At 44.2% G+C, this 12,500-nt stretch overlaps 1 protein-coding gene across 1 annotated transcript in view; it reads left to right on the plus strand.

Annotated features, from left to right (window-relative positions):
* Positions 1 to 12,500, plus strand: part of LOC106590749 (vacuolar protein sorting-associated protein 13B) — a 258,600-nt gene that overhangs the window by 172,152 nt on the left and 73,948 nt on the right. The window lies entirely within an intron of this gene.

Raw genomic sequence — 12,500 nt, forward strand, 5'->3', positions numbered from 1 at the left:
GTATAGTAGGATAGTAAAGCCCTGTAGTATAGTATAGTATAGTAGGATAGTAAAGCCCTGTAGTATAGTATAGTATAGTATAGTAGGATAGTAAAGCCCTGTAGTATAGTATAGTAGGATAGTAAAGCCCTGTAGTATAGTATAGTATAGTAGGATAGTAGGATAGTAAAGCCCTGTAGTATAGTATAGTAGGATAGTAAAGCCCTGTAGTATAGTATAGTAGGATAGTAGGATAGTAAAGCCCTGTAGTATAGTATAGTAGTATAGTAAAGCCCTGTAGTATAGTATAGTATAGTATAGTAGGATAGTAAAGCCCTGTAGTGTAGTATAGTATAGTAGTATAGTAGGATAGTAAAGCCCTGTAGTATAGTATAGTAGTATAGTAGGATAGTAAAGCCCTGTAGTATAGTATAGTAGTATAGTAGGATAGTAAAGCCCTGTAGTATAGTATAGTAGTATAGTAGGATAGTAAAGCCCTGTAGTATAGTATAGTAGTATAGTAAAGCCCTGTAGTATAGTATAGTATAGTAGGATAGTAAAGCCCTGTAGTGTAGTATAGTAGTATAGTAGGATAGTAAAGCCCTGTAGTATAGTATAGTAGTATAGTAAAGCCCTGTAGTATAGTATAGTAGGATAGTAGGATAGTAAAGCCCTATAGTATAGTAGGATAGTAGGATAGTAAAGCCCTGTAGTGTAGTATAGTAGGATAGTAGGATAGTAAAGCCCTATAGTATAGTAGGATAGTAGGATAGTAAAGCCCTGTAGTATAGTATAGTAGTATAGTAGGATAGTAAAGCCCTGTAGTATAGTATAGTAGGATAGTAAAGCCCTGTAGTATAGTATAGTAGGATAGTAAAGCCCTGTAGTATAGTATAGTATAGTAGGATAGTAAAGCCCTGTAGTATAGTATAGTAGTATAGTAGGATAGTAAAGCCCTGTAGTATAGTATAGTAGTATAGTAAAGCCCTGTAGTATAGTATAGTAGTATAGTAGGATAGTAAAGCCCTGTAGTATAGTATAGTAGTATAGTAGGATAGTAAAGCCCTGTAGTATAGTATAGTAGGATAGTAAAGCCCTGTAGTATAGTATAGTAGGATAGTAGGATAGTAAAGCCCTGTCCTCCATGTTCTCAGACGGTCAGCCCAAGGTGAAAGGATATCTTGACTTCCACAGCTTTTAGCTGAAGGCCAGAACCACTTCCATGATCTGTTACACCTGGTCATAAAGAGCTGACCTCTGACCTGCCTGATGAGACCCAGTCCTTTAACACCAGAGATCTCAGTTTACAGCTCTGGAGTCTCCTCAGTCCTTTAACACCAGAGATCTCAGTTTACAGCTCTGGAGTCTCCTCAGTCCTTTAACACCAGAGATCTCAGTTTACAGCTCTGGAGTCTCCTCAGTCCTTTAACACCCAGAGATCTCAGTTTACAGCTCTGGAGTCTCCCCAGTCCTTTAACACCAGAGATCTCAGTTTACAGCTCTGGAGTCTCCTCAGTCCTTTAACACCAGAGATCTCAGTTTACAGCTCTGGAGTCTCCTCAGTCCTTTAACACCAGAGATCTCAGTTTACAGCTCTGGAGTCTCCTCAGTCCTTTAACACCAGAGATCTCAGTTTACAGCTCTGGAGTCTCCTCAGTCCTTTAACACCAGAGATCTCAGTTTACAGCTCTGGAGTCTCCTCAGTCCTTTAACACCAGAGATCTCAGTTTACAGCTCTGGAGTCTCCTCAGTCCTTTAACACCAGAGATCTCAGTTTACAGCTCTGGAGTCTCCTCAGTCCTTTAACACCAGAGATCTCAGTTTACAGCTCTGGAGTCTCCTCAGTCCTTTAACACCAGAGATCTCAGTTTACAGCTCTGGAGTCTCCTCAGTCCTTTAACACCAGAGATCTCAGTTTACAGCTCTGGAGTCTCCTCAGTCCTTTAACACCAGAGATCTCAGTTTACAGCTCTGGAGTCTCCTCAGTCCTTTAACACCAGAGATCTCAGTTTACAGCTCTGGAGTCTCCCCAGTCCTTTAGATGGTTAACACAGTTGTGTTTAGGGGGATCTGGTTAGGGGGATCTGGTTAGGGGATCTGGTTAGGGGATCTGGTTAAGGGGATCTGGTTAGGGGGATCTGGTTAGGGGGATCTGGTTAGGGGGATCCGGTTAAGAGGATCCGGTTAGGAGGAGGATCCGGTTAGGACCAGGAAGTAAGTGGCTGTTATCCCAGGTCATCATAGTCAATAAGACTTTGTTCTCAACTGTCTTTCCTGGTTAAATGAAGCAATAAGGCACGAAGAGGTGTGATATGTGGCCAATATACCACAGCTAAGGGTTGTTCTTAGACACGACGCAATGTGGAGTGCCTGGATACAGTCCTTAGCCGTGGTATATTGGCCATATACCACAAACCCCCGAGGTGCCTTATTATTATAAACTGGTTACCAACGTAATTAGAGCAGTAAAAAATACATATTTTGTCATACCTGTGTTATACGGTCTGATATACCATAGCTTTCAGCCAATCAGAATTTATATATATATAAATATAAAAATACCTTGCTAAACAAGTTCTTATTTTCAAGTAAAACATCCATGTATTTAGATTGTGTTTCTAAATGAAAGGCTCCAGGAAGAAGCGTTCTGAAACTAGAAGGAAGTAGTTCATCAGCGTTCTGAAACCAGAAGGAAGTAGTTCATCAGCGTTCTGAAACCAGAAGGAAGTAGTTCATCAGCGTTCTGAAACCAGAAGGAAGTAGTTCATCAGCGTTCTGAAACCAGAAGGAAGTAGTTCATCAGCGTTCTGAAACCAGAAGGAAGTAGTTCATCAGCGTTCTGAAACCAGAAGGAAGTAGTTCATCAGCGTTCTGAAACCAGAAGGAAGTAGTTCATCGGCGTTCTGAAACCAGAAGGAAGTAGTTCATCAGCGTTCTGAAACCAGAAGGAAGTAGTTCATCGGCGTTCTGAAACTAGAAGGAAGTAGTTCATCAGCGTTCTGAAACCAGAAGGAAGTAGTTCATCGGCGTTCTGAAACCAGAAGGAAGTAGTTCATCGGCGTTCTGAAACTAGAAGGAAGTAGTTCATCAGCGTTCTGAAACCAGAAGGAAGTAGTTCATCAGCGTTCTGAAACCAGAAGGAAGTAGTTCATCAGCGTTCTGAAACCAGAAGGAAGTAGTTCATCGGCGTTCTGAAACCAGAAGGAAGTAGTTCATCGGCGTTCTGAAACCAGAAGGAAGTAGTTCATCAGCGTTCTGAAACTAGAAGTAGTTCATCAGCGTTCTGAAACCAGAAGGAAGTAGTTCATCAGCGTTCTGAAACCAGAAGGAAGTAGTTCATCAGCGTTCTGAAACCAGAAGGAAGTAGTTCATCAGCGTTCTGAAACCAGAAGGAAGTAGTTCATCGGCGTTCTGAAACCAGAAGGAAGTAGTTCATCGGCGTTCTGAAACCAGAAGGAAGTAGTTCATCAGCGTTCTGAAACTAGAAGTAGTTCATCAGCGTTCTGAAACCAGAAGGAAGTAGTTCATCAGCGTTCTGAAACCAGAAGGAAGTAGTTCATCAGCGTTCTGAAACCAGAAGGAAGTAGTTCATCGGCGTTCTGAAACCAGAAGGAAGTAGTTCATCAGCGTTCTGAAACCAGAAGGAAGTAGTTCATCGGCGTTCTGAAACCAGAAGGAAGTAGTTCATCAGCGTTCTGAAACCAGAAGGAAGTAGTTCATCAGCGTTCTGAAACCAGAAGGAAGTAGTTCATCAGCGTTCTGAAACCAGAAGGAAGTAGTTCATCGGCGTTCTGAAACTAGAAGGAAGTAGTTCATCAGCGTTCTGAAACTAGAAGGAAGTAGTTCATCAGCGTTCTGAAACCAGAAGGAAGTAGTTCATCAGCGTTCTGAAACCAGAAGGAAGTAGTTCATCAGCGTTCTGAAACCAGAAGGAAGTAGTTCATCGGCGTTCTGAAACTAGAAGGAAGTAGTTCATCGGCGTTCTGAAACTAGAAGGAAGTAGTTCATCAGCGTTCTGAAACCAGAAGTAGTTCATCAGCGTTCTGAAACCAGAAGGAAGTAGTTCATCGGCGTTCTGAAACTAGAAGGAAGTAGTTCATCAGCGTTCTGAAACCAGAAGTAGTTCATCGGCGTTCTGAAACCAGAAGGAAGTAGTTCATCAGCGTTCTGAAACTAGAAGGAAGTAGTTCATCGGCGTTCTGAAACTAGAAGGAAGTAGTTCATCAGCGTTCTGAAACTAGAAGGAAGTAGTTCATCAGCGTTCTGAAACCAGAAGGAAGTAGTTCATCAGCGTTCTGAAACTAGAAGGAAGTAGTTCATCAGCGTTCTGAAACCAGAAGGAAGTAGTTCATCGGCGTTCTGAAACTAGAAGGAAGTAGTTCATCAGCGTTCTGAAACCAGAAGGAAGTAGTTCATCAGCGTTCTGAAACCAGAAGTAGTTCATCAGCGTTCTGAAACCAGAAGTAGTTCATTAGTATCTATAATGTTTATTACCAGGTAGTTGTATCTATAATGTTTATTACCAGGTAGTTGTATCTATAATGTTTATTACCAGGTAGTTGTATCTATAATGTTTATTACCAGGTAGTTGTATCTATAATGTTTATTACCAGGTAGTTGTATCTATAATGTTTATTACCAGGTAGTTGTATCTATAATGTTTATTATCAGGTAGTTGTATCTATAATGTTTATTACCAGGTAGTTGTATCTATAATGTTTATTACCAGGTAGTTGTATCTATAATGTTTATTATCAGGTAGTTGTATCTATATTGTTTATTATCAGGTAGTTGTATCTATAATGTTTATTACCAGGTAGTTGTATCTATAATGTTTATTACCAGGTAGTTGTATCTATAATGTTTATTACCAGGTAGTTGTATCTATAATGTTTATTACCAGGTAGTTGTATCTATAATGTTTATTACCAGGTAGTTGTATCTATAATGTTTATTACCAGGTAGTTGTATCTATAATGTTTATTACCAGATAGTTGTATCTATAATGTTTATTACCAGGTAGTTGTATCTATAATGTTTATTACCAGATAGTTGTATCTATAATGTTTATTACCAGGTAGTTGTATCTATAATGTTTATTACCAGGTAGTTGTATCTATAATGTTTATTACCAGGTAGTTGTATCTATAATGTTTATTACCAGGTAGTTGTATCTATAATGTTTATTACCAGGTAGTTGTATCTATAATGTTTATTACCAGATAGTTGTATCCATAATGTTTATTACCAGGTAGTTGTATCTATAATGTTTATTACCAGGTAGTTGTATCTATAATGTTTATTACCAGATAGTTGTATCTATAATGTTTATTACCAGGTAGTTGTATCCATAATGTTTATTACCAGGTAGTTGTATCTATAATGTTTATTACCAGGTAGTTGTATCTATAATGTTTATTACCAGGTAGTTGTATCTATAATGTTTATTACCAGGTAGTTGTATCTATAATGTTTATTACCAGATAGTTGTATCTATAATGTTTATTACCAGGTAGTTGTATCTATAATGTTTATTACCAGGTAGTTGTATCTATAATGTTTATTACCAGGTAGTTGTATCTATAATGTTTATTACCAGGTAGTTGTATCTATAATGTTTATTACCAGGTAGTTGTATCTATAATGTTTATTACCAGGTAGTTGTATCTATAATGTTTATTATCAGGTAGTTGTATCTATAATGTTTATTACCAGGTAGTTGTATCTATAATGTTTATTACCAGGTAGTTGTATCTATAATGTTTATTACCAGGTAGTTGTATCTATAATGTTTATTACCAGGTAGTTGTATCTATAATGTTTATTACCAGGTAGTTGTATCTATAATGTTTATTACCAGGTAGTTGTATCTATAATGTTTATTACCAGGTAGTTGTATCTATAATGTTTATTAGCAGGTAGTTGTATCTATAATGTTTATTACCAGGTAGTTGTATCTATAATGTTTATTACCAGGTAGTTGTATCTATAATGTTTATTACCAGGTAGTTGTATCTATAATGTTTATTACCAGGTAGTTGTATCTATAATGTTTATTACCAGGTAGTTGTATCTATAATGTTTATTACCAGGTAGTTGTATCTATAATGTTTATTACCAGGTAGTTGTATCTATAATGTTTATTACCAGGTAGTTGTATCTATAATGTTTATTACCAGGTAGTTGTATCTATAATGTTTATTACCAGGTAGTTGTATCTATAATGTTTATTACCAGGTAGTTGTATCTATAATGTTTATTACCAGGTAGTTGTATCTATAATGTTTATTAGAGAGAGATGCTTTCTGTTTATTATAGGACTATTTATAGAGATATAGATAAACGACTCCTTTTGAATTGAACAACTTCTGTCAGCGTTCTGAGGATCCTGTTCATTCTGACTGTACCGGTAGTTTGGCTGAGAGGATGTGTTGCTTCCAGTCTGACTGTACCGGTAGTTTGGCTGAGAGGACAGGATGTGTTGCTTCCAGTCTGACTGTACCGGTAGTTTGGCTGAGAGGATGTGTTGCTTCCAGTCTGACTGTACCGGTAGTTCTGCTGAGAGGATGTGTTGCTTCCAGTCTGACTGTACCGGTAGTTTGGCTGAGAGGACAGAGAGGATGTGTTGCTTCCAGTCTGACTTTACCGGTAGTTTGGCTGAGAGGACAGAGAGGATGTGTTGCTTCCAGTCTGACTGTACCGGTAGTTTGGCTGAGAGGATGTGTTGCTTCCAGTCTGACTGTACCGGTAGTTTGGCTGAGAGGATGTGTTGCTTCCAGTCTGACTGTACTGGTAGTTTGGCTGAGAGGATGTGTTGCTTCCAGTCTGACTGTACTGGTAGTTTGGCTGAGAGGATGTGTTGCTTCCAGTCTGACTGTACTGGTAGTTTGGCTGAGAGGATGTGTTGCTTCCAGTCTGACTGTACTGGTAGTTTGGCTGAGAGGATGTGTTGCTTCCAGTCTGACTGTACCGGTAGTTTGGCTGAGAGGATGTGTTGCTTCCAGTCTGAATACCACTTCAGATAGCTGTTAATGATACAGAATTCACCTTGTTCACAGTCACCATCTGGTTGTCATTGTATATGCCAATAATAACAGTAGTTTCTAATGAGGAACCATTCCTCCCGTTCGTCCTGTCTGTCTGTCTGTCTGTCTGTCTGTCTGTCTGTCTGTCTGTCTGTCTCCCTCTCTCTATATATCTCTCTCTCTATATCTCTCTCTCTAATTATCTCTCTATATATCTCTCTCTATATATCTCTATATATCTCTCTCTCTCTCTATATATATATATCTCTCTCTCTATATCTCTCTCTATATATATATATCTCTCTCTCTATATATATCTCTCTCTATATATATCTCTCTATATATCTCTCTCTCTATATCTCTATATATATCTCTCTCTATATCTCTATATATATCTCTCTCTCTATATCTCTATATATATCTCTCTTTCTATATCTCTATATATCTCTCTCTCTCTATATATATATATCTCTCTCTCTATATCTCTCTCTCTATATATATCTCTCTCTCTCTATATCTCTATATATATATCTCTCTCTCTATATATATATCTCTCTCTATATATATATATCTCTCTCTATATATCTCTCTATATCTCTCTCTCTCTATATATATATCTGTCTCTCTATATCTCTATATATATCTCTCTCTATATATCTCTCTCTCTCTATATATATATATATCTCTCTCTCTATATATATATATCTCTCTCTCTCTATATATCTCTCTATATCTCTCTCTCTCATATATATATATATATCTCTCTCTATATCTCTATATATATCTCTATATATCTCTCTCTATGACTGAGGAACCATTCCTCACTACCTCTATCTACCTAACTAGGACTCAGCAAGGGATGCTTCTTTATGACCGTAAAGTATTTTTTTGGTTTCATTTCTAGTTTGAACTCCCAGGTCTCAGAGTAGAAGACTAGACATGTGTTCTGGGAAGATCTAGATGCCCTCGCTGCCCTGAGAGAAGTGCTCTTACTGTGAGTGGTAACCCCCCCCCTGATCTTAACCTCTTGGTTAGGAAGCCCCCCCTCCACCACCAGTAATGGTTCTTTAAAGCCCGGTTGTAATGGAGTCTCTATCTAATGGACTCTGTCCTGGTCTCTTTCTGGTGTTTTTCTAAGACCTGGGATGTTTGCCAGGCATACTGTCAGTCCTTATCTTACAGCCAGGGTCACCAAGAGGTTAATGTTCAGCCCATGGGTGGTCAGTTATATCCATGCAGACCCCCTTTAGCCCCCATAGCCACCTCTCCTGGTCAGTTATATCCATGCAGACCCCCTTTAGCCCCCATAGCCACCTCTCCTGGTCAGTTATATCCATGCAGACCCCCTTTAGCCCCCATAGCCACCTCTCCTGGTCAGTTATATCCATGCAGACCCCCCTTTAGCCCCCATAGCCACCTCTCCTGGTCAGTTATATCCATGCAGACCCCCCTTTAGCCCCCATAGCCACCTCTCCTGGTCAGTTATATCCATGCAGACCCCCTTTAGCCCCCATAGCCACCTCTCCTGGTCAGTTATATCCATGCAGACCCCCTTTAGCCCCCATAGCCACCTCTCCTGGTCAGTTATATCCATGCAGACCCCCTTTAGCCCCCATAGCCACCTCTCCTGGTCAGTTATATCCATGCAGACCCCCTTTAGCCCCCATAGCCACCTCTCCTGGTCAGTTATATCCATGCAGACCCCCTTTAGCCCCCATAGCCACCTCTCCTGGTCAGTTATATCCATGCAGACCCCTTTAGCCCCCATAGCCACCTCTCCTGGTCAGTTATATCCATGCAGACCCCCTTTAGCCCCCATAGCCACCTCTCCTGGTCAGTTATATCCATGCAGACCCCCCTTTAGCCCCCATAGCCACCTCTCCTGGTCAGTTATATCCATGCAGACCCCCTTTAGCCCCCATAGCCATCTCTCCTGGTCAGTTATATCCATGCAGACCCCCTTTAGCCCCCCATAGCCACCTCTCCTGGTCAGTTATATCCATGCAGACCCCCTTTAGCCCCCATAGCCACCTCTCCTGGTCAGTTATATCCATGCAGACCCCCTTTAGCCCCCATAGCCACCTCTCCTGGTCAGTTATATCCATGCAGACCCCCTTTAGCCCCCATAGTCACCTCTCCTGGTCAGTTATATCCATGCAGACCCCCTTTAGCCCCCATAGTCACCTCTCCTGGTCAGTTATATCCATGCAGACCCCCTTTAGCCCCCATAGCCACCTCTCCTGGTCAGTCATCCCCATTCAGACCCCCTTTAGCCCCCATAGCCACCTCTCCTGGTCAGTTATATCCATGCAGACCCCCTTTAGCCCCCATAGCCACCTCTCCTGGTCAGTCATCCCCATTCAGACCCCCTTTAGCCCCCATAGCCACCTCTCCTGGTCAGTCATCCCCATTCAGACCCCCTTTAGCCCCCATAGCCACCTCTCCTGGTCAGTTATATCCATGCAGACCCCCTTTAGCCCCCATAGCCACCTCTCCTGGTCAGTTATATCCATGCAGACCCCCTTTAGCCCCCATAGCCACCTCTCCTGGTCAGTTATATCCATGCAGACCCCCTTTAGCCCCCATAGCCACCTCTCCTGGTCAGTTATATCCATGCAGACCCCCTTTAGCCCCCATAGCCACCTCTCCTGGTCAGTTATATCCATGCAGACCCCCTTTAGCCCCCATAGCCACCTCTCCTGGTCAGTTATATCCATGCAGACCCCCTTTAGCCCCCATAGCCACCTCTCCTGGTCAGTTATATCCATTCAGACCCCCTTTAGCCCCCATAGCCACCTCTCCTGGTCAGTTATATCCATGCAGACCCCCTTTAGCCCCCATAGCCACCTCTCCTGGTCAGTTATATCCATGCAGACCCCCTTTAGCCCCCATAGCCACCTCTCCTGGTCAGTTATATCCATGCAGACCCCCTTTAGCCCCCATAGCCACCTCTCCTGGTCAGTTATATCCATGCAGACCCCCTTTAGCCCCCATAGCCACCTCTCCTGGTCAGTTATATCCATGCAGACCCCCTTTAGCCCCCATAGCCACCTCTCCTGGTCAGTTATATCCATGCAGACCCCCTTTAGCCCCCATAGCCACCTCTCCTGGTCAGTTATATCCATGCAGACCCCCTTTAGCCCCCATAGCCACCTCTCCTGGTCAGTTATATCCATGCAGACCCCCTTTAGCCCCCATAGCCACCTCTCCTGGTCAGTTATATCCATGCAGATCCCCTTTAGCCCCCATAGCCACCTCTCCTGGTCAGTTATATCCATGCAGACCCCCTTTAGCCCCCATAGCCACCTCTCCTGGTCAGTTATATCCATGCAGACCCCCTTTAGCCCCCATAGCCACCTCTCCTGGTCAGTCATCCCCATTCAGACCCCCTTTAGCCCCCATAGCCACCTCTCCTGGTCAGTCATCCCCATGCAGACCCCCTTTAGCCCCCATAGCCACCTCTCCTGGTCAGTTATATCCATGCAGACCCCCTTTAGCCCCCATAGCCACCTCTCCTGGTCAGTTATATCCATGCAGACCCCCTTTAGCCCCCCATAGCCACCTCTCCTGGTCAGTTATATCCATGCAGACCCCCTTTAGCCCCCATAGCCACCTCTCCTGGTCAGTCATCCCCCTTTAGCCTCCATAGCCACCTCTCCTGGTCAGTCATCCCCATGCAGGCCCCCATAGCCACCTCTCCTGGTCAGACCTACACAGACAGACCTGAGGGTCTCAGGACCCCGGGGCCATAGGACCAAAGCCAGCTAGCTCCTTCTGATTTATGGTCAGTCAGACCCATACAGATCTCAGAGTTTCAGGACCGTAGATAGATAGCCCCATCTCCAGTCGCTGTGCTCCCACTCAGACCCCCTGAAACCTCCAGGGTTTCAGGACCGTAGATAGCCCCATCTCCAGTCGCTGGGCTCCCACTCAGACCCCCTGAAACCTCCAGGGTTTCAGGACCGTAGATAGCCCCATCTCCAGTCGCTGTGCTCCCACTCAGACCCCCTGAAACCTCCAGGGTTTCAGGACCGTAGATAGCCCCATCTCCAGTCGCTGGGCTCCCACTCAGACCCCCTGAAACCTCCAGGGTTTCAGGACCGTAGATAGCCCCATCTCCAGTCGCTGTGCTCCCACTCAGACCCCTTCAAGACCCCCTGAAACCTCCAGGGCTTCAGGACCGTAGATAGCCCCATCTCCAGTCGCTGTGCTCCCACTCAGACCCCCTGAAACCTCCAGGGTTTCAGGACCGTAGATAGCCCCATCTCCAGTCGCTGGGCTCCCACTCAGACCCCTTCAAGACCCCCTGAAACCTCCAGGGCTTCAGGACCGTAGATAGCCCCATCTCCAGTCGCTGTGCTCCCACTCAGACCCCCTGAAACCTCCAGGGTTTCAGGACCGTAGATAGCCCCATCTCCAGTCGCTGGGCTCCCACTCAGACCCCCTGAAACCTCCAGGGTTTCAGGACCGTAGATAGCCCCATCTCCAGTCGCTGTGCTCCCACTCAGACCCCTTCAAGACCCCCCTGAAACCTCCAGGGCTTCAGGACCGTAGATAGCCCCATCTCCAGTCGCTGTGCTCCCACTCAGACCCCCTGAAACCTCCAGGGTTTCAGGACCGTAGATAGCCCCATCTCCAGTCGCTGGGCTCCCACTCAGACCCCTTCAAGACCCCCTGAAACCTCCAGGGCTTCAGGACCGTAGATAGCCCCATCTCCAGTCGCTGGGCTCCCACTCAGACCCCTTCAAGACCCCCTGAAACCTCCAGGGTCCAGGTCTACCACCAGCTACAGCCAGACAGCTCCCCTGGTGGGCTGCTCCAGAGGGGTTCGTCCATCCGGTACAGCGCAAAGGGAAGCTGGGAAACCACGTAAGACAGTTAAAATAAAAATCCCAGATCAGCTGTGTGTGTCTTACATGCAACAAGGGAATTATGAAACAACAGATATACTGAACTGCTTTATGCTATTAGAGGCTGATCTCTCTGTGTGCTCTATCTGTCTCAACATGGCTAGTGTCTCAACACGGCTAGTGTCTCAACATGGCTAGTGTCTCAGCATGGCTAGTGTCTCAACATGGCTAGTGTCTCAACACGGCTAGTGTCTCAACACGGCTAGTGTCTCAACATGGCTAGCGTCTCAACATGGCTAGCGTCTCAGCTGGCTAGTGTCTCAACATGGCTAGTGTCTCAACACGGCTAGTGTCTCAACATGGCTAGTGTCTCAACATGGCTAGTGTCTCAACACGGCTAGTGTCTCAACACGGCTAGTGTCTCAACACGGCTAGTGTCTCAACATGGCTAGCGTCTCAACATGGCTAGTGTCTCAGCTGGCTAGTGTCTCAACATGGCTAGTGTCTCAACACGGCTAGTGTCTCAGCACGGCTAGTGTCTCAACACGGCTAGTGTCTCAACATGGCTAGCGTCTCAACATGGCTAGTGTCTCAACATGGCTAGTGTCTCAACATGGCTAGCGTCTCAACATGGCTAGTGTCTCAG

The sequence above is a fragment of the Salmo salar genome, unplaced genomic scaffold (assembly GCF_905237065.1).
Source record: "Salmo salar unplaced genomic scaffold, Ssal_v3.1, whole genome shotgun sequence".
In the NCBI taxonomy this organism is placed as follows: Eukaryota; Metazoa; Chordata; class Actinopteri; order Salmoniformes; family Salmonidae; genus Salmo; species Salmo salar.